Source organism: Prenolepis imparis, unplaced genomic scaffold (genome assembly GCF_030444845.1).
Source record: "Prenolepis imparis isolate NDT839.2.m4 unplaced genomic scaffold, iyPreImpa1.0 SCAF_7, whole genome shotgun sequence".
In the NCBI taxonomy this organism is placed as follows: domain Eukaryota; kingdom Metazoa; phylum Arthropoda; class Insecta; order Hymenoptera; family Formicidae; genus Prenolepis; species Prenolepis imparis.
Genome location: NW_028141165.1, coordinates 15,562,206 through 15,585,168, shown reverse-complemented (window position 1 = coordinate 15,585,168; position 22,963 = coordinate 15,562,206).

Sequence of the window (22,963 nt, the reverse complement as noted above, 5' to 3'; positions counted from 1 at the left end):
TACACATAAGCATAAAATTGAAGATAATGGACATAAAGATATTGCTGGTGTCATAATTGGATGGCACAACACATGCCAAATTGAACGCTTTCGATATCAGGAAACATATTGCACTCCAAATGATATTGAAGAAGAATATGTGAAGAAATATAACATCGATTGGAAGTCGCAACCATACTACGTTTTATTAATTGATAATGACCTGTGTTATGTCCCACAATGTACGAGTTATTAAGTGCTTCATCATACTTTATATTTATTTATTCTGTGACATTTTTATTTATATTATTTGTATTACGTAGCATATTTTTATTTTATTTTTTATTTTTATATTTTTAGGCGCTATAACTTCGGTATGCACGGAATGGATCGATAATTCAGATATAGGAATTTATTTCTGTAAATTTAAAGATTCTCACTATGTGCCAAACCAAATGCTGGAGAAACATTATCCAAACGATGCTGCAGTCATTCGCGAAATATTAAGTAGAAATAAATTATAATACTTTGAATGGCGCAGAAGTTGTGCGTCTCTGCTCTTTTTGACGAAGATCCGATGTTGAAATCCAGGTGGAAAATCAGAAACATTGATCTATTTGACCCCCATCTCTCGAAAAGCAATGACAAACCATTGTATTTTGCAGAGGAATGGAATCCTAAATTGATGCACATACCAAATATATGTAGAGAGAGGTTTATTCTCTGACAAAGAGACAGATAATGTGTTAAAGTATTTGGGATGTATTAGTTAAGATAATGTGTTAAAGTATTTGGGATGTATTATTAAAAAAAATTGTATTGTGGTATTATAATTATTTGTAAATATTTACACACACACACACACACACACACACACACACACACACACACACTTATGTATTATTCACTTGATCGATCAATCAAAGGAATGAAACATCTTTCTGAAGCTTCGAAAATTATTGCTGCCTCTATTTCATGATGTTGACTGAATTTTTCGTTGTGAGCATGCTATATTTATTATTATATTATATTATATTTTTATTTTTTTCATATAAAATGTACCAATTCAATAAATGGTGTACTACCGAACGCTCAGAAATTTATGAAAAATAATTGATTAATATTATTGCGATTAAACATTAAATTTCTCTAGAAAATGTAAGAATATGTTAAAATATTTAAATATTTATTCTAGTAAAATAAACTTCACTTTTGAAAATAGTAAATGTTGAAATAAACAAATAACGCATGTACATTTAATAATTTTTAGATTTTCTATAAACCAAACATTGAAGCCTCGAACGAAATAAATTTGTCTCTTACAATAAGTAATTTTGAAACATTTCACATACAATTATACATTGCATTTCAACATATAGATTAATTATTTATTAAAAATTTAATGTGAATCACGAAGTACATTCTTATTTTAATTATTCGATTTTATCATTTATTACATGTTCTATAATCGAATCATATCGGTATGAATAGTAGAAGTTATGGACAACTGGGACGTTGTGAAACGTGCGAAGGAGAAAAGGAGAGACTGGTAAGAATGTGTGAGCAAGAAAATGTGTGTGATAAAGTTGTCTCAGTCTATGGCTAACCATAGTGCAGCAAGCCACGTATTCTCGACTAAGGCTATAGGAATTAATGCATATAATATCAACCGATTTGTTAAGAATTAAAACTGCAAGTTTCTTTTTTTATATTGTGCTATATTTTTTAATAATAATGACTACGATAATGAATTTACCTATCGAGACAATTTTTTTAATCCTGGAAAACGAGAATCGGCATCGAGGACATCGTAAATTTTAGTTCCACGTGTAAGAAATTTCTTTGCATAACCGACGATTGCAATCTCCAGAAGAAAAAGTTTGGTCAGAGGTAAGTTTTTATGTGGACATTTTTATTATTTTATTTGATTGTTATAAAAAGGAATTTTGCAAAAACTTGGCGAATGATATCCTGGCATTTAAATATGAAATAATATCCTGGCATTTAAAAAATTTATGAATAAAATTTAAGAAATTTTTTAATTAATTTGTACCTAATCTTTTCAAAAATTGCAACAATTTTGTAAATACTACGTTGTTTCAAATATGGCTTATTCAACCTTTTTCAATAAAATCGCGTAAATTTTTTAATTTATAGCTAAAAGCTATAAGATGATAGAAAATCGGTTCTGGTTTAAAAGATTTATAAAATCTTCAAATTTCTATATAAAAAAAATATAAAAATAATTTATTCGCTGTATATTATCGATAACTGCAAAATGTGAGAATAATAATAAAACTGTTAATAAGGTGATATTTCGTGTTTTGTGTAATTCAAAAGCAAACTCGAAAACACAGAAAGTAATTATTCTATACGAAAATTTATATTTTAATTAAAAGAGAAACATTAACGTGCGTGAAATATTTTATATTATTATTAGTATAAAAAATAGATAATATGTATGATATGTATATAAACGTAGATAGTATACATGCATCATAAGATATTACCCAGTGAGCAATATGTTATCAAAAGAAATTCATAAAGTACTCAAGTTTAAGATTCGGACTTCCGATAACTCCATCAAAATGATAATATTATGATATCAATAAGTCCTCCAATGCGTCGATTTTAGAGGAAAGAAAGACATTACGTAAACGATATCTATAAAAGAATTCCACAATCTGACTTCTTTTAAATATCAAAAAAAGGTTACCGTTAAGAATTGCTATTTGTAGTATTATATTTTTACATATTTTTATATTTTAAAAAAATATAAATCTTAGTATACATTTCTTTTATAACATTTTATTAAAATTAAAACAGGTTTCAAAATGCCCATAGACTTTGAATAAAAAAAACTTTATGATTGCAACGTGCTTTTTGCAGACATAACCCAACTTCTTTGGTTGGATATAGAGGCAACATAGAACAAATAACAAAAATATATATGAAAATATATAATCTCTATTTTATGCTCAAATACATATCCCAGTGAGCATTATTGAGAGGAAGAGCTCTTTAAGAGAACTTTTTGAAAACTTCATTAATTTTTCTCAAAAATGATATTAGTAAGTTATCTTTTTGTAAGATATCTTTCAAAAGAGCTCTTTAAGAGAACTTTTGAAGACCTTATTAATTTCTTTTAAAAATGATATCAGTAAGTTATCTTTTTGTAAGATATCTTTCAGAAGAGCTCTTTATGTTGTCTATTCATAGATGTCTGTAGAGTCTCTAGCAAGCGTGCTATTTTACGAACGCCGCACATGGGCAAGCCACATATATACGTGTGTGAACTGCGTGCTCTGAGTTGAATTTCAAGGAGATAGCATTTACGTTCTTCGATATTAACGTTTAATCTTTCTTTCTTAAATTATAAATATTATTAAATATGTATTTGAGCATAAAATAGAGATTATATATTTTCATATATATTTTTGTTATTTGTTCTATGTTGCCTCTATATCCAACCAAAGAAGTTGGGTTATGTCTGCAAAAAGCACGTTGCAATCATAAAGTTTTTTTTATTCAAAGTCTATGGGCATTTTGAAACCTGTTTTAATTTTAATAAAATGTTATAAAAGAAATGTATACTAAGATTTATATTTTTTTAAAATATAAAAATATGTAAAAATATAATACTACAAATAGCAATTCTTAACGGTAACCTTTTTTTGATATTTAAAAGAAGTCAGATTGTGGAATTCTTTTAGATGTCGTTTATGTGATGTCTTTCTTTCCTCTAAAATCGATGCATTGGAGGACTTATTGATATCATAATATTATCATTTTGATGGAGTTATCGGAAGTCCGACTCTTAAACTTGAGTACTTTATGAATTTCTTTTGATAACATATTGCTCACTGGGATTTAATAATATTTATAATTTAAGAAAGAAAGATTAAACGTTAATATCGAAGAACGTAAATGCTATCTCCTTGAAATTCAACTCGGAGCACGCAGTTCACACACGTATATATGTGGCTTGCCCATGTGCGGCGTTCGTAAAATAGCACGCTTGCTAGAGACTCTACAGACATCTATGAATAGACAACATAAAGAGCTCTTCTGAAAGATATCTTACAAAAAGATAACTTGCTGATATCATTTTTAAGAGAAATTAATAAGGTCTTCAAAATTTCTCTTAAAGAGCTCTTCTGAAAGATATCTTACAAAAAGATAACTTACTAATATCATTTTTGAGAAAAATTAATGAAGTCTTCAAAAAGTTCTCTTAAAGAGCTCTTCCTCTCAATAATGCTCACTGGGTAGTGTGTCGTAATAAAACACTGTATAATAACAAATCAAAATATATAGCATAAATTTAACCAAGAAAATATATATAAAAATCTTGTCGGTGTCATAATTGGATGACACAACACATGCCAAATTGAACGCTTTCGATATCAAAAAACATATTGTATTTTAAATGATGTTAAAGACGAATATATGAAGAAATATAACATCGATGATTGGAAAGTGCAACCATACTACGTTTTGTTAACTCATAATGAAAAACTGTGTTATGTCCCACAATGTACGAGTATTATTAAATGCTTGATCATACTTAATATTGATATATTCTGTGATATTTTTATTTATATTATTTGTATTATATAGTACTTTTATATTATATCTTTATTTCATATTTTATTATTTTTTATTTTAGACGCTATATCGATATGCACCTCGAAATGGATAAATAATTCAGAGATTGGTAGATATTTCTATAAATATGAAAATACTCATTATATGCCAAACAAAATGCTAGAAAAACATTATCCAAACGATGCCGCAGTTCGCGAAATATTGATTAAGAATAAATTATAAGACATTGGCGCTAAAGTTGTGCATTTGTTCTTTTTAACCCGGGTTAAAATCTGGGTTGAAATTCAAAAGCATGTATGTTGATGTATTCAATCGCCATTCTTCGGAAGACAATGACAAACTATCGAGAATATCTTGCAGAAAAGACAGAATTTTTCTAAAATGACGAACATTAGAAATATATATATAATATGTATAGAGGTTTATTCTCTGACAAAAGACACAGATCAGAAACAAATAAAACGTTAAAATTAAATATCCAAAAAAATTAAAATTATTTTTTAAATAAGTATACACATACCCATACACACTTATGTATTATCCAGTTGAACAATCAATCGAACGAATAAAATTTTTCTCGAAAGTTTCGAAAATTATTTTTAACTCTATTTCATAATGTCAACTGATTATTAGCTGTAGGCAAAAATGTTATAAGTGATAGTATATTTTATTTTATTTTTTTATAAACAAAAAACAAGATTTATCAAGTACATATACTATTATAGCAATAAATTATTAATTTTACCAAATGATACATACAAATAAAGATTTTGAGAAATTGTGTCAATTAAAAGAGAGTTTAAAACAATGAGAGTAATTTCAGATAATTGTTAAATACACCTACATAAATTTATTATATTCCAGTTGAAGAACGAAGAAAATTGTAATATACTATTTCTAAACAATACAGGTATATAAATAAGAAAGCGTCATTGCATATATTAAGGATTTTACAATGTAGGGCATGTTCCGATATACACTGCCAGTACTGAAAATCTATATAATAACAAATAGTTTGTAGGCTAGTATGCTGATAGTACCATCATAATGTGCAGGCAATTTACTGTTAAAATATATAAACAAATAATTTTCGGCGCGTTTTAAAATAATGAAATCTAAAATTTCTAAGCCGCGGACCCCATACGGCGCGCATTTATTTTACGTATATCAGATCAAAAAGTTTGTACGCTGGTATGCTGATGGTACCATCATAATGTGCAGGCAATGTACTGTTGAAATATATATACAATTAATTTTTGGCGCGTTTTAAAATAATGAAATCTAAAATTATTAAGCCGCGGACCCCATACGGCGCGGATTCATTTTACGTATATCAGATAAAAAAATTTGTAGGCTGGTATGCTGATGGTACCATCATAATGTGCAGGCAATGTACTGTTAAAATATATAAACGAATAATTTTTGGCGCGTTTTAAAATAATGAAATCTAAAATTATTATGCCGTGGACCCCATACAGTGCGGATTTATTTTACGTATCATATTAAAAAGTTTGTAGGCTGGTATGTTGATGGTACCATCATAATGTGCAGGCAATGTACTGTTGAAATATATAAAAGATTAATTTTTGGCGCGTATTAAAATAATGAAATCTAAAATTATTAAGCCGCGGACCCCATACGGCGCGGATTCATTTTACGTATATTAGATCAAAAAGTTTGTAGGCTGGTATGGCGAAGGTATCATCATAATCTGCAGGCAATGTACTGTTAAAATATATAAACGAATAATTTTTGGCGCGTTTTAAAATAATGAAATCTAAAATTATTAAGCCGCGGACCCCATACGGCGCGGATTTATTTTACCTATATCAGATTAAAAAGTTTGTACGCTGGTATGCTTATGGTACCAAAATAATCTACAAACAATACACTATTGAAATATATATACAATTAATTTTTGGCTCGTTTTAAAATATTGAAAATTAAAATTTTTAAGCCGCGGATTTCATACTTCGCACAATTATATTACGTATATTAAATCAAAAAGTTTGTAGGCTGGTATGCTGATGGTACCGTTATAATGTGCAGGCAATGTACTCTTAAAATATATAAATGATTAATTTTTGGCTTGTTATAAAATATTAAAAATTACAATTTTTAAGCCGCGGACTCCATACAACGCGGATTCATTTTACGTGTATCAGATCAAAAAATGTGTACGCTGGTATGCTGATGGTACCATCATAATGTGCAGGCAATGTACTGTTCAAATATATAAATGATTAATTTTTGGCTCGTTATAAAATATTAAAAATTACAATTATTAAGCCGCGGACCCCATATGGCGCGGAATCATTTTACGTATAACAGATCAAAAAATTTGTACGCTGGTATGCTGATGGTACCATCATAATGTGCAGGCAATGTACTGTTGAAATATATAAAAGATTAATTTTTGGCTAGCTTTAAAATAATGAAATTTTAAATTATTAAGCCTCGGACCCCATACGGCGCGGATTTATTTTACGTATATTAGATCAAAAAGTTTGTAGGCTGGTATGCTTATGGTACCAAAATAATCTACAAACAATACACTATTGAAATATATATACAATTAATTTTTGGCTCGTTTTAAAATATGGAAAATTAGAATTTTTAAGCCGCGGATTTCATACTTCGCACAATTATATTACGTATATTACATCAAAAAGTTTGTAGGCTGGTATGCTGATGGTACCGACATAATGTGCAGACAATGTACTGTTAAAATATATAAACGAATAATTTTTGGCGCGTTTTAAAATAATGAAATCTAAAATTATTATGCCGCGGACCCCATACGGCGCGGATTCATTTTAAGTATATCAGATCAAAAAGTTTGTACGCTGGTATGCCGATAGTACCATCATAATGTGCTGGCAATGTACTCTTGAAATATATGAAAGATTAATTTTTGGCGCGTTTTGAAATATTAAAAATTAAAATTTTTAAGCCGCGGATTTCATACGGCGCGGATTTATTTTACGTATATTAGATCAAAAAGTTTGTAGGCTGGTATGCTGAAGGTACCATCATAATGTTTTAAAATATTGAAAATTAAAATTTTTAAGCCGCTGATTTCATACTTCGCACAATTATATTACGTATATTAAATCAAAAAGTTTGTAGGCTGGTATGCTGAAGGTACCATCATAATGTGCAGGCAATGTACTGTTAAAATATATAAACGAATAATTTTTGGCTCGTTATAAAATATTAAAAATTACAATTCTTAAGCCGCGGAGTCCATACAACGCGGATTCATTTTACGTATATCAGATCAAAAAATTTGTACGCTGGTATGCTGATTGTACCATCATAATGTGCAGGCAATGTACTGTTGAAATATATAAACGAATAATTTTTGGCGCGTATTAAAATAATGAAATCTAAAATTATTAAGCCGCGGACCCCATAAGGCGCGGATTTATTTTACGTATATTAGATCAAAAAGTTTGTAGGCTGGTATGCTGAAGGTACCATCATAATGTGCAGGCAATGTACTGTTAAAATATATAAACGAATAATTTTTGGCTCGTTATAAAATATTAAAAATTACAATTATTAAGCCGCGGACCCCATACGGCGCGGATTTATTTTACGTATATCATATACGTTATTTAATACGATGGGCCACCTCGGTCACCAGATCTAACTCCTCTTGATTATTATCTATGGGGATACTTGAAGAGTAAGGTTTACAAAACAAAACCTGAAAGCATCCAAGAATTGATACAGCGAATAAGGGATGAAATAGATTTGATACCTTTTGAGACGAATCGTAAAGCCATTTCTGCATTCTATCAAAAATTGGCATATTGTCAGGAAGTAAATGGCAGCCACTTTCAGCATTTACTTTAACACACTGAGTAAAATTTATTTTAAAACACGGAGTAAAAGGTTTTGAATCATTAAAGAGATATAACAGTTTTCAATCGTCTGTTCTGCAACCTATCACCACTATGTACACATTCACACTTGTTTAGCCACACGCGCACACACACACACACACACACACACACACACACACAAGGGATCAAATTCATGCCACTTCCACGCAGTTGATCCTGGATAACACTAACAATTAGATTTAATTGACAGAAAAAGTGAGAGAGAGAGAGAGAGAGAGAGAGAGAGAGAGAGAGAGAGAGAATGAGCATATAATAAAGTTAAAATATCTAAGTGTATAAAGAATATAAATTTAGGTATGAAGTACACATTCACACATACATTAAAATAATTTATATATAATAAATATTATAATAGTTATAATAATTTATATGTAATAAATATTATTATTTTTATATAACAGATAAATATATTGTAATTGTATATTATTTATAATAACGCGTACTATTCTGTATATAATATCTATATAAATTTACACACACACATACATAAACATATATAAAATTATAATAATATAAATACTTTGTTGAATATATAAAATATAGTCTTGCTTTTTTCTCTATAAAATATTCTCTCAAAGAATGTGTTATATTGGCGCGCGAGATTCTCGTATATAGAGCGGTACACGAGCGCGACAGGAAAATGTAGGGGGCAGAGAGGAGAGAAAACTTTAAGAATCAAAGTGTCAGTATTACAGTGTATTTATCGTGTCCAGAGTAACAAATCAAGTGCTCTAAACAATTTAAGCTCGAAATACAACTCGGCGTGTTCGGTAATTGCAAGTGCAACGTGCGCGAGAGCAGCTAATAATTCGGCGACGGCGCGAAAAGAAGCTAATCGACAGCGATCTGCGAGCGCGAACGGTCTCGAGACGAGTGGGCAAAAAAGAATGCGGAGCCAACGCAGGCGGCTATATCCCTTCGACCTTCGAGAAGGTTCTCTAGTTAGGAAACTAATGATTTTTGGTCTTGTAACAATATATTAACGGATCGTCTCGAAAGTCGGGGGACAAAGCTGTTTATTGTTTTCCGCGCCTATTTGCCCGGGCGAGCGAGTGTTCGAACGAGCGCGGTGTCGTGAACGCGCACAGCTGATCGAGGCGCGCTGAAGCGAGAGCGAGAGAGAGAGAACGACGAACGCGCGAGATCGCGGGAGACTGGCGCGCGGGGCGGGCCGCGCGACTCGCTCATTTATCACGCCGACTAATTCTCGCGATTGAATTCGCGACAAAGAAAGTCTCACTTTTTATTTATCATAAGCACCGACTAGGTACTAGTAAAGACGGTCAGCCCTGGGTAAATTTCTGTCTCTACCAAATGGGCTCTGTGGGCCCGTCATACGGTCGGTAATGATTATATTAGTTATTCTCTCCAAGCTGTACGGAGGATAACTAACAAGAACATTTTACCGACTTTACCTTACCAAATTCCTATCTCATTATATATGAATATATAATTATTATAATTATGTTGAATATAAACTATATAATGACACTAATGTAAATAAAAAATAATATATAAAAATAATATAATTATAATAAAACAATAATAATATTAATAATTATTAATAAATAAATTAAATTAAAAAAATTAAAATTAAAATAATATACAAATTTAAAAAATACACATATATATATATATATATAATTATCGTATTTGAATATTTTGAATATTGTAATCTCTTTAAAACATTGTTTAGAGATTATTATTATTAATATATTTTTTTTTTAATTTATATAATATATATATATTATTTAGTATATATTTCTCTCTCTCTCTCTCTCTCTCTCTCTCTCTCTCTCTCTCTCTCTCTCTCTCTCTCTCTCATTATTATCATTATTTTTTATTTTATTTATTTTTCTATTTGTTTTATTTATGTGACAATAAATGGTTTTCTTGCACTAAACTTTCTATATTTTATATTACATATTTTTAAATATACTATAATTTTATTAAATTAATGAGATTTTTGCGATTAAAATGTCATCAATTACAACATAAATTGGATAATTCTTTACTGAACAAGTAATTAAAATTACATATTTAATTAAAAATTACCCGATTTATGTCGTGTTTGATATCATTTTAATTAAAATTTCATTAATTTATTAAAATTACTTTTAAACTGTTATAATGTAAAATAAAAGTTTTAAGTTTTTATTTATAAGCTGTTTATATTCATGAATTGCTATAGACGGGGAAAGCCGATTGTAAGCGACTTCGGAACTCTTTGATATATGATAGGTCTTCTCGCGCTCGCTCTTCGTTGACGGTCTCGCTCTTGCTTTCGCAGGAAGACGCGATTTTCGAATCAGTTTATCTTTCTGAGCTGTTCTAGCACGTCGAGAAGATAAACATCTTATGAAATAAAAACTATAACTTTTATTTTACATTTTATTGGTTCGAAAATAATTTTAATGAATTGATGAGATTTTTCTAATTAGAATAACACCAAACATGACATAAATTGGATGAATTTTATTAAAAATGTAATTAAAATTTTAATTACTAACTAATGAAAAATTATCCGATTTATGTCGTGTTTGGTGTCATTTTAATCGCTAAAATTTTATTAATCCATTAAAATTATTTTCAAACCGATAAAATGCAAATTAAAAGTTTTAGTTTTTATGTATAAGATGTTTTCAATCGTGATTATTGTAGATAAGGAAAGATTCCCGATGTCGAAACGAGAGCGAGAACGAATAAAGAACAAGCGATATAACGTATCATCAAAGAGTTCCGAAATCTCTCTCGCGAGGTTCCCTTTAAATATAATCTTTCATATCATATGTCATGTTACTATGGAAAATAAAATTTTTGTATTTCGCATTTTATCGAGTTGAAAATAATTTTAATGGATTATTGAGATTTTTGCGATTAAAATGACACCAAACACGCCAAAAATCGGTAATTTTGAAGACGTCACGTGACCAAAAATAAAGATACCAATTCGTCAATTTTGGTCACGTGACGTCTTTTGACGCTAAAAATGAGCGTCGAGCGTCAGCATGAAAAGGCACCTTTATCATATAATCTCTTATTTTCAATTACTGTTTCTCACTGCGACCGCAATATTACTGAGATGGCGCTAGCGCGCAGCAATCTTTTTCGAGCGACACAAACTCCCGTAAAGCTACGTATACACGGCGACATTTTTATGTCTAGATCAAATGTATACACTAAGTGTCGACATGTGTACAGCGCTGAAAGCAGTATCGCTAGATCGAGTTGCAGTGTTTCGATTGTTTTTGTAATTCACGTGTAGACATGTTCAAACAAATGTCAGACAGCGCTCTAATATATTTCCAATCTTCCGGAAATTTTTTGGAAAGTGTCGTGACCATGTCGAAATTCGAGTATGCGGCGTACCAGAATTTCAATTCTACATCAACTTTTCTCTAAATAAATATTTTTTAAGTGTCTTACCTGTAGCCAAATATCTTAAAGTTAATGCCAATCTTTCTCCTGGTGGTATAGAATTTCTCATTACTGTATCTTTTTTCTTTATTATTGCCGTAACTTTTTTTAGCAAATAATTGAAATCTAAAACCGACATACGCAGAAAATTTTTGTACGATTTTTCGTCGGTAAGTTTTAATTCGCGAAGTAATGTATTATAACAACCGAATCTCCCAGTGAGCAATAAGTTATCAAAAAGAGTTCTTAAAGTATTCAGGTTTAAGAGTTGGACATCCAACAATACTATCTAGATGATAACATAATGATATCAATAAGTCCTCTAATGCGTCGATTTTAGAGGAAAAAAAGACAGCACATAAAGGACATCTAAAAGAATACTACAATCTGACTTCTTATAAATGTTATGAAAATGTTACCATTAAGAATTTCTTTATAGAATTATTTTAGACGTATTTTATTATATAAAAAATACTCAATAATATATATATATAAATTTTTTTTTATTACAAATGTATAAAAAATTAATAAATAAACGGGCTAATAAGAGCCGAGCGCGGATAGAAGCGCGACAAAAAAAGAAACGAACTTATAGTTACAAAGTTAATTTATTCAAACGTTTCGGTCCCTGATTCGGGCCATCCTCAGTAAGCTGTACAAACATAAAATAAAAATAAAAGGTAAAAAATACAAAATTGAAAAAATGGCAAAAATTATTTAACAAAAAACGGTGAGGCGATGGTAAACAGAAATTTAGTATAATTATAATAAAAAGGAGGATCAACATGAGATAAAGAATAATTAAAATTAAAGATAGAAACAATACGTACATAAAAGAAAGAAAGAATGATTCATAAGAATCGTGCGGCAAAAAACGGCGAAGAGCCCCGCAGCCAATGTATAATCGCAACAGCGTCACCTCTCATCGTTACCAAACGGAAAGAGAACGTTTGTGAATGCATATTATTGCAAACCTGTGTTGATTAAAGAAAAATTGATCGAGCTAACAAAGAAACACGAAAGAAAGAGGCAACTTACCGATGCTAGAAAACACAGAGGCATACGGGAACGTGACATATAATCGCACTTGTTAAACGATACATCGCGACTGGTCTTTAAATGGAAAGATGAGATCGAGACAATAATATAAACACAGAACAGATGATAAATGAGCGCACGCTTGGCTTTAGATATTATACATATGTTCTATCATCGGGAAATATATATGGTCTAAACACTCCGTGTCATTTTGTAAATTGATGCTATTTTTTTGTAATTTAGTTTTTTTGTCGCGCTTCTATCCGCGCTCGGCTCTTATTAGCCCGTTTATTTATTAATTTTGAATAGTCAGAGCCTTGACATTATATGTTTATTAAATGTATAAAATGTTTACAAACAAATCTATACAAACTTAAGAACATTTGAGTAATCCAAAAATAATTTTTTGTTTACATATAAAATTAAAGTAATATTAAAGTTTATTTTTATAATATATATAATATTTTATAATTATTTTAATATAATTTTTTTATTATAATATATATATTTTAATATATATATATTTAATACTTTTCTTATACATATCAGATGTAATAAATTGCCATATTGCACACGTAAAATATAAAACGAAAAACAAAATTGCTATACTATATGCTGCATACAAAAAATAAAATTATAAATGACAATAAAACAGAAAATTTCAATTTTTTAATTTAAAACAGAACTAGTAAGTAAAAAAACCAAATCGAAATGAAACAAAAATATTAATACTACTTCCAAATACTTATTCATTTCTTCTTTTTATGTCGTTTTATATTTTGATTTATGCGATCTCCAGCATGCTGTAGCCAGTTTTTAATTGCATTTTGGATGGAATGAGAAGAAGTATTTTTTCCACCAATATAAATTATATTTCTTTTAAAATAATAACTTTTCTGTTACGTACCATCATACTATAATAATTGCTTTCTTATTACGCTACCATCTTACTAATTCTTCATGAGTATATTATTGTTGATATTTAAATATGTGATTAAAAGCTAATACTGATAATTTTTAATAACGTAAAGAAAAAAGTAATACAAATTTGATAACTCAGGGCACTATTATGAGTGCTCTGATCTATGAAAAATGCATATTATTTAGCTTCCCTCTTTATGTTATTTATTATATTATTAGCTTTTATTCAATTCCTTATTTTATATCAACAATTATATATACTTATGAAGAAATAGTAGGACGGTAATATGACAAGAAAGCAATTTATATTTCTTTTATAACTATCACACTATTATTTCTTCATAAGTACATATATAATTATTAATTTAAAATAAGAAAATGAATGAAAGCTAATAAATAATAAATAATATAAAGAGAATAGTTCATAGCATTTATAATTGTGCTATGAGTTATCAAATTCTTATGACTTTTTCTTTAAGGTATTTTTCTATATAGCAGCTGTATATGTTACCAGAGAAGTTGGGTTATGTCTGCAAGAAGCACATTGCAATCATAAAAATTCGTTTTTATTGTAAAGTCTGTATAAACATCCTAAATATTATCCGATCTTGAGGATGTTAAAACAGCATAGACTTTGAATTAAAAAAAACTTTATAATTGCAACGTGTTTTTTACAGACATAACCCAACTTCTTTGGTTGGATATAGAGGCAACAGAACAAATAACAATAAAATATATATTTTATGTGCTCAAATATATATTTAATAATATTTATAATTTAAGAAAGAAAGATTTTACCTTAAAAACATTAATATCGAAGAACGTAAATGCTCTATATATCTCATTGAAATCCAACTCAGAGCTCCAGAGCACGCAGTACACACGTATGTGGCTTACGCATTATATGTACGGCGTTCGTAAATAGCACGCTTGCTAGAGACTCTAGAGATATCTATGAAGAGACATCATAAAGAACTCTTCTGAAAGAGATCTTACAAAAAGATAACTTACTGATATCATTTCTAAGAAAAATTAATTAAGTCTCTAAAAAGTCCTCTTAGAGAACTCTTCTGAAAGAGATCTTACAAAAAGATAACTTACTGATATCATTTCTAAGAAAAATTAATTAAGTCTCTAAAAAGTCCTCTTAAAGAGCTCATCCTCTCAATAATGCTCACTGGGCTATCTCTTCTTTTTATCCATTCTTTTACCCATAATTTTCTTTTTCGTCTTCTACGTTTTCTTTTTAACGTAATGCAAGCAATAAGCGCAGCAGCGAGCATACGTTCGTCCATATTGACTGATTCATATAAATATAAACTGAAGACCAACTAAATGGTCTGACAATCTAGCCGAAGCGTAGAGAGGCATAGAGAGATGTAGACAGATATGACATTTTTTGCCAACACATAGATTCGACACAAATATATGACACTACTCTTGTCTCAAAAATTGCAATACGTGTGAACAGTAAAGACACTGTTCTAGACACAAATGTCCGCTCTAGATGTCGTCGTGTATACGTAGCTTAAGACCATCGGTCTTTAATAGTATCTCGTCGGTGTCATAAGTTTATAATAAAAATTAATTCTTCGATGTTGAAATTTTCCTTATCAAAAATAAAAAACTGGCCAGCATATATTTATCGCAACATTCACACTTTAATATTATTTATCTTTGTAATTAAAATCACAAATTAACTCTGTTGCAAAAATCCACTTAAAAGTAATTGAAAAAATATGATTTTACAACGTTATATCTATATCTATAAAAATTTAGCTCAAGAGCGTCATTTTCAATAGTCTTTCTTCATTCGTTATTTTTATTCTAAAATTTTTTACATTTTTAATTTTAATTTATTTTGATTTTTAACATAAAATTTTAATTTTCCGATTTTATGTTACTTAAATACTAAATCTTGTTTTTTTAATTTTTGTTTTATTATCTTGAATGGTAAATATATATTTCAGAAGAGAGAGTATTTTTTTCTCATTTCAATTCTAATTTTTTTATTTTGAATCTAGCATTTTAAATATTTTATTACCACAATCTTAATTTTTCAACATTATCAATTTTTATTTTTCTAATTTTATTTTTTATTTTTCTTCTCTCTTTCTCTCTTCTTCTTTCTGTCCTTTAATTTTTAATACATTTTATTTCAATTTATTTTTATCTATTTTCTTTTTTTTTAAATTGTTTTTTTTTCATAGATTTTATATTACTTAAATATTAAATCTTGCTTTTCCAATTTTTGTTTTAACATATTTGTTGGATCGAATAATAACTTTATTCGTATAAAACTCGTACAACGTAACGTATATCATAAGCTTGCACATGTGCTCGTATACAAAAAATTATATATATAAGAAGGAAGGAAGTCACACATAAGATGGCTACTACCCAAGCATCACTGCTAACAGAAAAATGCGCGACTTACAAAACTAAAATAAGAATGTGTGTCAAACATTCATCAATCCCCTACTTTTGACATATGGTATCATTTAATATATAATCTTTAATCTTTCAATATGAGGTTTCATTAAATTATATGGTAATCCTTTAGTAAATATGTCTGCCACATTATTACCAGATGAAACATATCTCAACTGTATTAGTCCTTCTTCATATTTTTCTCTAGTTATGTGATATGCAATATCTATATGTTTAGATCTTGATCTTTCCACTCTATTCAATGTAAAATCAATTGCTGATCTATTATCACATCTGATAATATATGGTTTACATGTACATTAATACTAGGTGAATTTCGTAATTCACGGAACATCATATCCATACTAATAATCTCCTTTACAGCATTCGCCAATGCTACATATTCTGCTTCCATAGTGGAAGTGGATATAGACTTTTGCTTATTTGATTTCCATGAAATGGCGTTACCACCTAAAAATACTACCATTCCGCTATATGAATGCCTGTCATCCAAATTTGATGCCCAGTCTGCAACACTGTACACTTCTATCTCGTTATTTCCTACGTTATACGTTAATACTTTGTCCTTTGTATTAGCTAAATACTTTACTAAAACTTATTAGCTAAAACTCTCTTAGCTTGAATCCAATGTATTTTTCCGGGATTTGAAACAAACTGTGACAATTTAGTTGTAATTGTCAATTACAACTAAATTGTCACAGTTTGTTTAAAAACTGTGATTTTGAAACAAACTGTGACATTGGCTCATTGATATATGTATATAGCACTGGCAACGCGACCAAATATAAATAATATATCTGGTCGCGTTGCCAGTGCTATATATATCAACGAGCCAATTAGTTGCCTATATGGTATATTTTTCATTTCTTCACTTTCAGATTCGTTTGAAGGGCAATCATATCTTGATAATTTTATACCTAACTCGATAGATGTTTTTGTCGCCTTACATTCAATTACATTATATTCTTTTACTCGCTTTTCTATATATAATTTTTGAGACAATTTCATAGTTTGTTCGCTGTAATCTATTCTTATACCTAGTAAATATGATACTACTCCTAAATCCCTTATTTCATATTCTGACATTAATAATGACTTAACTCGCTCTAATTTATTTATGTTCTTGGTAAATAATACAATATCGTCTACGTATATAATTAATATAAGTTCATTTTCATATACATATATACAGTTACTACTCTTTAATCTTTGAAATCCGTTCTTAGTTAATATGTCAATGGTATTGTTTCAATTTCGACCGGACTGCTTTAACCCATAAATCGGTTTCTTTAGTTTCGCTATCCTTTTAATTGAGTCGTCATATCCTGGTGGTAATTTCATATATATGTTCTCGGTAAGTTCTCCGTATAAATATGCACACTTTACGTCTAAATGATGTACTTCCCAGCCTTGTGATATCGACATAGCTAATAATAATCTAATAGTTGAAATGCTTGCTACTGGTGCATATGACTCGAAATAATCTACATCTTTCTTTTGATTATAACCCTGTGCAACTAGCCTAGCTTTATATTAAACTATTTTTCCGGTTGGATCCGTTTTGACTTTATAAACCGATTTACTACCTATACATTTAATATTTTCTATTCTGTCAATTATTTCCCATGTGTTTCTACTTTCTAAACTCTAAACTGTGAAGTTCATCCTCCATAGCCATTTTCCATTCGTTACATTGAGGTGATTCTATTGCTTGCTCAAATGTTATCGGTTCTATTATTTCAGTTAAATTAATTTCTATATCTTTTGGTTTACCTGCGCGACCCCATGGATTCCTAATTACTTTTTCACCTTTTGATATATTAGCTGTAGTCGTACTTCTCGCTGGCGTTTCCCTTAAATTATATGTACCATTATCGTTTTCGACCTTTGATTCTATCTTTTCTTCTTTAGGCATTTGTGATTTATTCATTTCACCATTTTTACTTTCATCTAGTTGCACATCTTTTATTTCAATAACAGTTTCGTCCTCTACCTCACTTACGCTTTCTTCCTCACTATCTGTATACTATACGATTTTCTTTTGTAAATATATTCAAAACCGCATACCTCCTTTACGAATTCTACATGTTTAGTTTGAACAATATCATCTATAGTAGGGTCCCATAATCTATATCCTTTAGTTTTATTTGAATACTCTACTAATATGCATTCGTTTGCTCTTTGATTAAGTTTGTTCCTATGTTGTTTTGGTATATGTACGTACGCTAGGCACCCATATACTTTTAAGTGTTTCACTCGGTGTATTTCCAGTCCACACACCTTCCGGAATATTATCGTCAATCGCCAAATGTATAGCCCTGTTCTTAACGTAACATGCCGCTAATATTGCTTCCGCCCAGAATCTTTCAGGTAACTGTGCTGTTTTTAACATTGCGCGAACTAGATCTAATAATGTGCGATTAATTCTCTCCGCTACGCCATTCATTTGTGGCGTGTATGTGTTAGTTCGTTCATGTTTAATTCCTAAATTATTAAATAAATTTGTAAGATCTTGTTACAAAATTCTAACCCGTTATCTGTTCTAATTTTCTTTACTTTCCTATCAGTTTCTCGCTCTACTCTAGCTATATATCTACGCATGTAATTTGTTATTTCATCTTTACCTTTTAAGCAAAATATAACAGTTTTTCTCGAGTAATCGTTGGTAAATGTAAGAAAATATTTTGATTCTCCTATTGATTTTAAAAGCATGGGTCCACATAAATCCAAGTGAACTAATTCTAATATAGCTTTTGTTTGTTTACCCTTTATTTGTTTGCATGGAGCTTTTGTAGATTTACCAGTGCCACATCCTTGGCAATGAACTTTATCAATATTTACGTTTTCTAAGCCTCGAACTAAACTTTTTTTGATAATTCTTTAATATTATTAACGTTTATATGGCAAAATCTTTGATGCCATTTGTAGGTTTCATCTATTTCAGTACTACCTACTATATGTATCTCTGTCTGATTTGATTCGCCTATTATATTTTTTGCATTAACTACATATAAACCATCTCTATTAAATGCCTCCTTCACTATCATTCTAGTTCTCTTACTGTAAATCTTTGCCTTTCGGTTTTCAAAAATTAATCTTTTATCCTTCCTTTCTATCTGCGACACTGATAATAAATTTCTCCTTATATTAGGTACATGATAAACATCCTGCAAGGTTAAACTAAATATGTTATTATTTACACGAGTCTCTATTTCAATGTTACCAATTCCTATTGCTTTTAGATTACTTTTTATATAATTATCAGCTGAATAAATTGTTTCGCTTGTTATTTGCCTATAGTTTCTAAACAAATTTCTATTCTTACATATATGATGCGTTGCGCCACTATCTATTATCCAGCAGTCGTCTAGCTGAGTATTATTTACTTCTAGTAAAAATGTATCCTTATGTTTACGTACATTATTTTTATAGTTTACTTTTACATTTGATGTCCTACAATTTTTCGCTATATGTCCTTGCTTGCCGTATTTGAAGCCTTCCTCTCTTCTTTTCTGTGTTCTAAGTTTTGGTGCGATGCCTTCTTAGTTTGGTGATACGCTTCCTTCTGTCCACCAGTTCCACTCGTTCCTTTTGCTGCTCTCCTGTCGTACTCGCTTAATAATATTGCTTTTATCTCTAAAGGCCATCGCACATGGATTTCCGTAACCGTAAGCATAAGACGTAATCATAAGCTCGAGAACCAATCAAAAACTAGCTTTGATCTAAATTATTCCGTAAGATCAGAAATAACCATAATCTTAACACGTAACATGAATTTCAGTCGGTTGAAATTTTTACGTATGAAGAATTGTATACATATATATATGAGTATTGGTACTAAAAGGTTATGGCATATCTCTATTCTTCTACTCGATTTATGTTCATTGCATGACATATGTATACATATCTGATTTATGTATGATTTGATATTTAATAATTTTAAAGAATATTAATATGTAATATATATAAATATATACACATATTTTAGACATAAAATAATTCTTACGTTACGTCTTATGCTTACGGTTACGGAAATTCGTGTGCGATGGCCTTAATGACTTGAACTTAGAGTCGTCTAAATTTGCTAACGTCATGACGATCCCTTCGTAACTATCTGGCAACCCAGATAACATTGTATATGCCAAATCCTCTTCCTTGATTTCGTATCCGGCTTCTTTTAAACTATCACTGCATGTCTTTATTCTTCCTAGATATGATGTCATAGATTCCTCATTTCCTAACTATTGAGACCATCTGCTTCTTTAACTGCAATATTCTTGGTCTTGATGTTGGTTCGAGGGCTCTTTTCAACGCTTCCCACGCGTCGATTGCTGTTTTACTATGATGTGTCCTTGTTGTTCAGGCTCGACACTTAATGCAATCGCTGCCAATGCCTTCTCTTCCTTGCGATTAAATCGTTCTGTTTCATCCTCGTCTTCTACTGGCCTGACTGCCTCACCGGTTACATGTTTCCATAATTCTCGTTGTACTAGTGCCATTTTCATATTGAACTTCCATGACCGGTAATTATTACTATTTAGCTTATCGATCCGATCAATTGATTGTGTTGCTGAGGCCATCGTTACTAATTTTCTTCTTTTAACCTTACTTTTTCTGAATACCTTTACGTCCAGACTTATGCGCAATTATAACTATTTGTGCGCATATTACTTATTTAAACTAAATGCGCCTTTTAAGACCGTGCTGGGCCCATAACCTTGTTGGATCGAATAATAACTTTATTCGTATAAAACTCGTACAACGTAACGTGTATCATAAGCTTGCACATGCTCGTATACAAAAAATTATATATATAAGAAGGAAGGAAGTCACACATAAGATGGCGCTACTACCCAAGCATCACTGCGGCTAACAGAAAAATGCGCGACTTACAAAACTAAAATAAGAATGTGTGTCAAACATTCATCAATGGTAATTTTTCTATTTTAAAGTTTTAAATATATATTTCAGAAGAGTTTTTTTTTCTAATTTCAATTTTAATTTTTTTTTATTTTGAGTTTAGCATTTCAAATATTGTATTAACAATATAATCTCAAATTTTTCAACATTAAAAATTTTTATTTTTCTAATTTTAATATTTTTTTATTTTTCTTCTCTCTCTTTCTGTCCCTCCCTCTGTCTTTTAATTTTTAATACATTTTATTTCAATTTATTTTTATCTATTTTCTATTAAAAAAATAGTTTTTTCTATACTCGAGAAATTTCTTCCATAGGCTCGAAATTACGATGATCCGAATCGAAAGAGCTAATCGCGTGGAAAGCAATTGACATATCGTATTGACGCGTGGAAAGTAATTGATGCGTACTCGTATCATCACGGATTCATTGGACAAGTATCAGTCTAAGTACACATGACCTTAGGCTCCTTAGATCGGTGCGGCTGTACCGGCGAACGGAATGTGTTGGTAAGCGCCAGCAGTGAGATAATAATTTACGAAGAGCCGAAGAGCCAGCCCAGTTTATAACGAGCCGCTGCGTGAAACAGGTCGAACTCGAAGAAAGAGAGACACGAGATCGAAATCGAAAGTGAAGTAATCCAAGTGAGCGGATTCGCCCGATTTGACTGTGAATTTGCCTCAGCCTCGGTGTCTTATTTTTTGTAATAACTTAACTAAATAAAATTTAAAGAATAAAATTATAATATAGTAATAATTAATCATAGAGCTAATTTATGCGAGCGTTATATCTAATAAGACAATATAATATTTAATTGTGAATTTAAAAAATAATTAGATAATATTAATTAATTAAAATAAAAAAATTAAAATAATTTGTATAATTTAATTGTGCGTGCGTGCGTGCGTGCGTGCGTGCGTGCGTGCGTGCGTGCGTGTGTGCGTGCGTGTGTGTGTGTGTGTGTGTGTGTGTGTGTGTGTGTGTGTGTGTGTGTGTGTGTGTGTGTGTGTGTGTGTGTGTGTGTGTGTGTGTGTGTGTGTGTGTGTGTGTGTGTGTGTGTGTAAAACTGAATTGTACAAATTATTTTAATCAATTAATATTAAATTAATTAATATTAAATTATTATTAAAATATTTAAAAATTATTTAATCATAAAAATATTAAAAATTATTCTCATCTTTTTTTTCAGCTCTCATCCGGAAATTTTGGGATTATAGTTTCCTGACAATCTTTATAATATATGGACTTTTCTTTATACATTTTTTTGTAAAAAAATTATATTTAATTATGATCGAGTTTCATCATCTTAAACATTTATACATATTTGTTTTAAGAGTATAATTAAATTACAAGCTATGCCTAGATCTTCCCTAAGCATGCTTAGGGAAGATCTAGGCACAGCTTGTAACTTAATTATACTTTTGGGCGTCCTATTCGCCGGCTTCGTGTTCTGCTTCATCTTACAAGGGACATGTCACAACTGTCCGGAACCGATTTGATTCTTCTTCAAATATGTTGTTAAATACACAAATCTAAAAGACATGTATTTTTTTATATGTGCGGATATTGAGTTTTAAGGGGTGAAACACCCTTTTAAAGAAAAACGGTATTTTTCTTTAGGATCGAATATCTGGTAAACTATAAGAGGTAGAAAAAAAAGACGTACAACAAATTTTAATGGCTTGAAGAGTACTTTAAAGTTATACAAACAAAATTTTTTT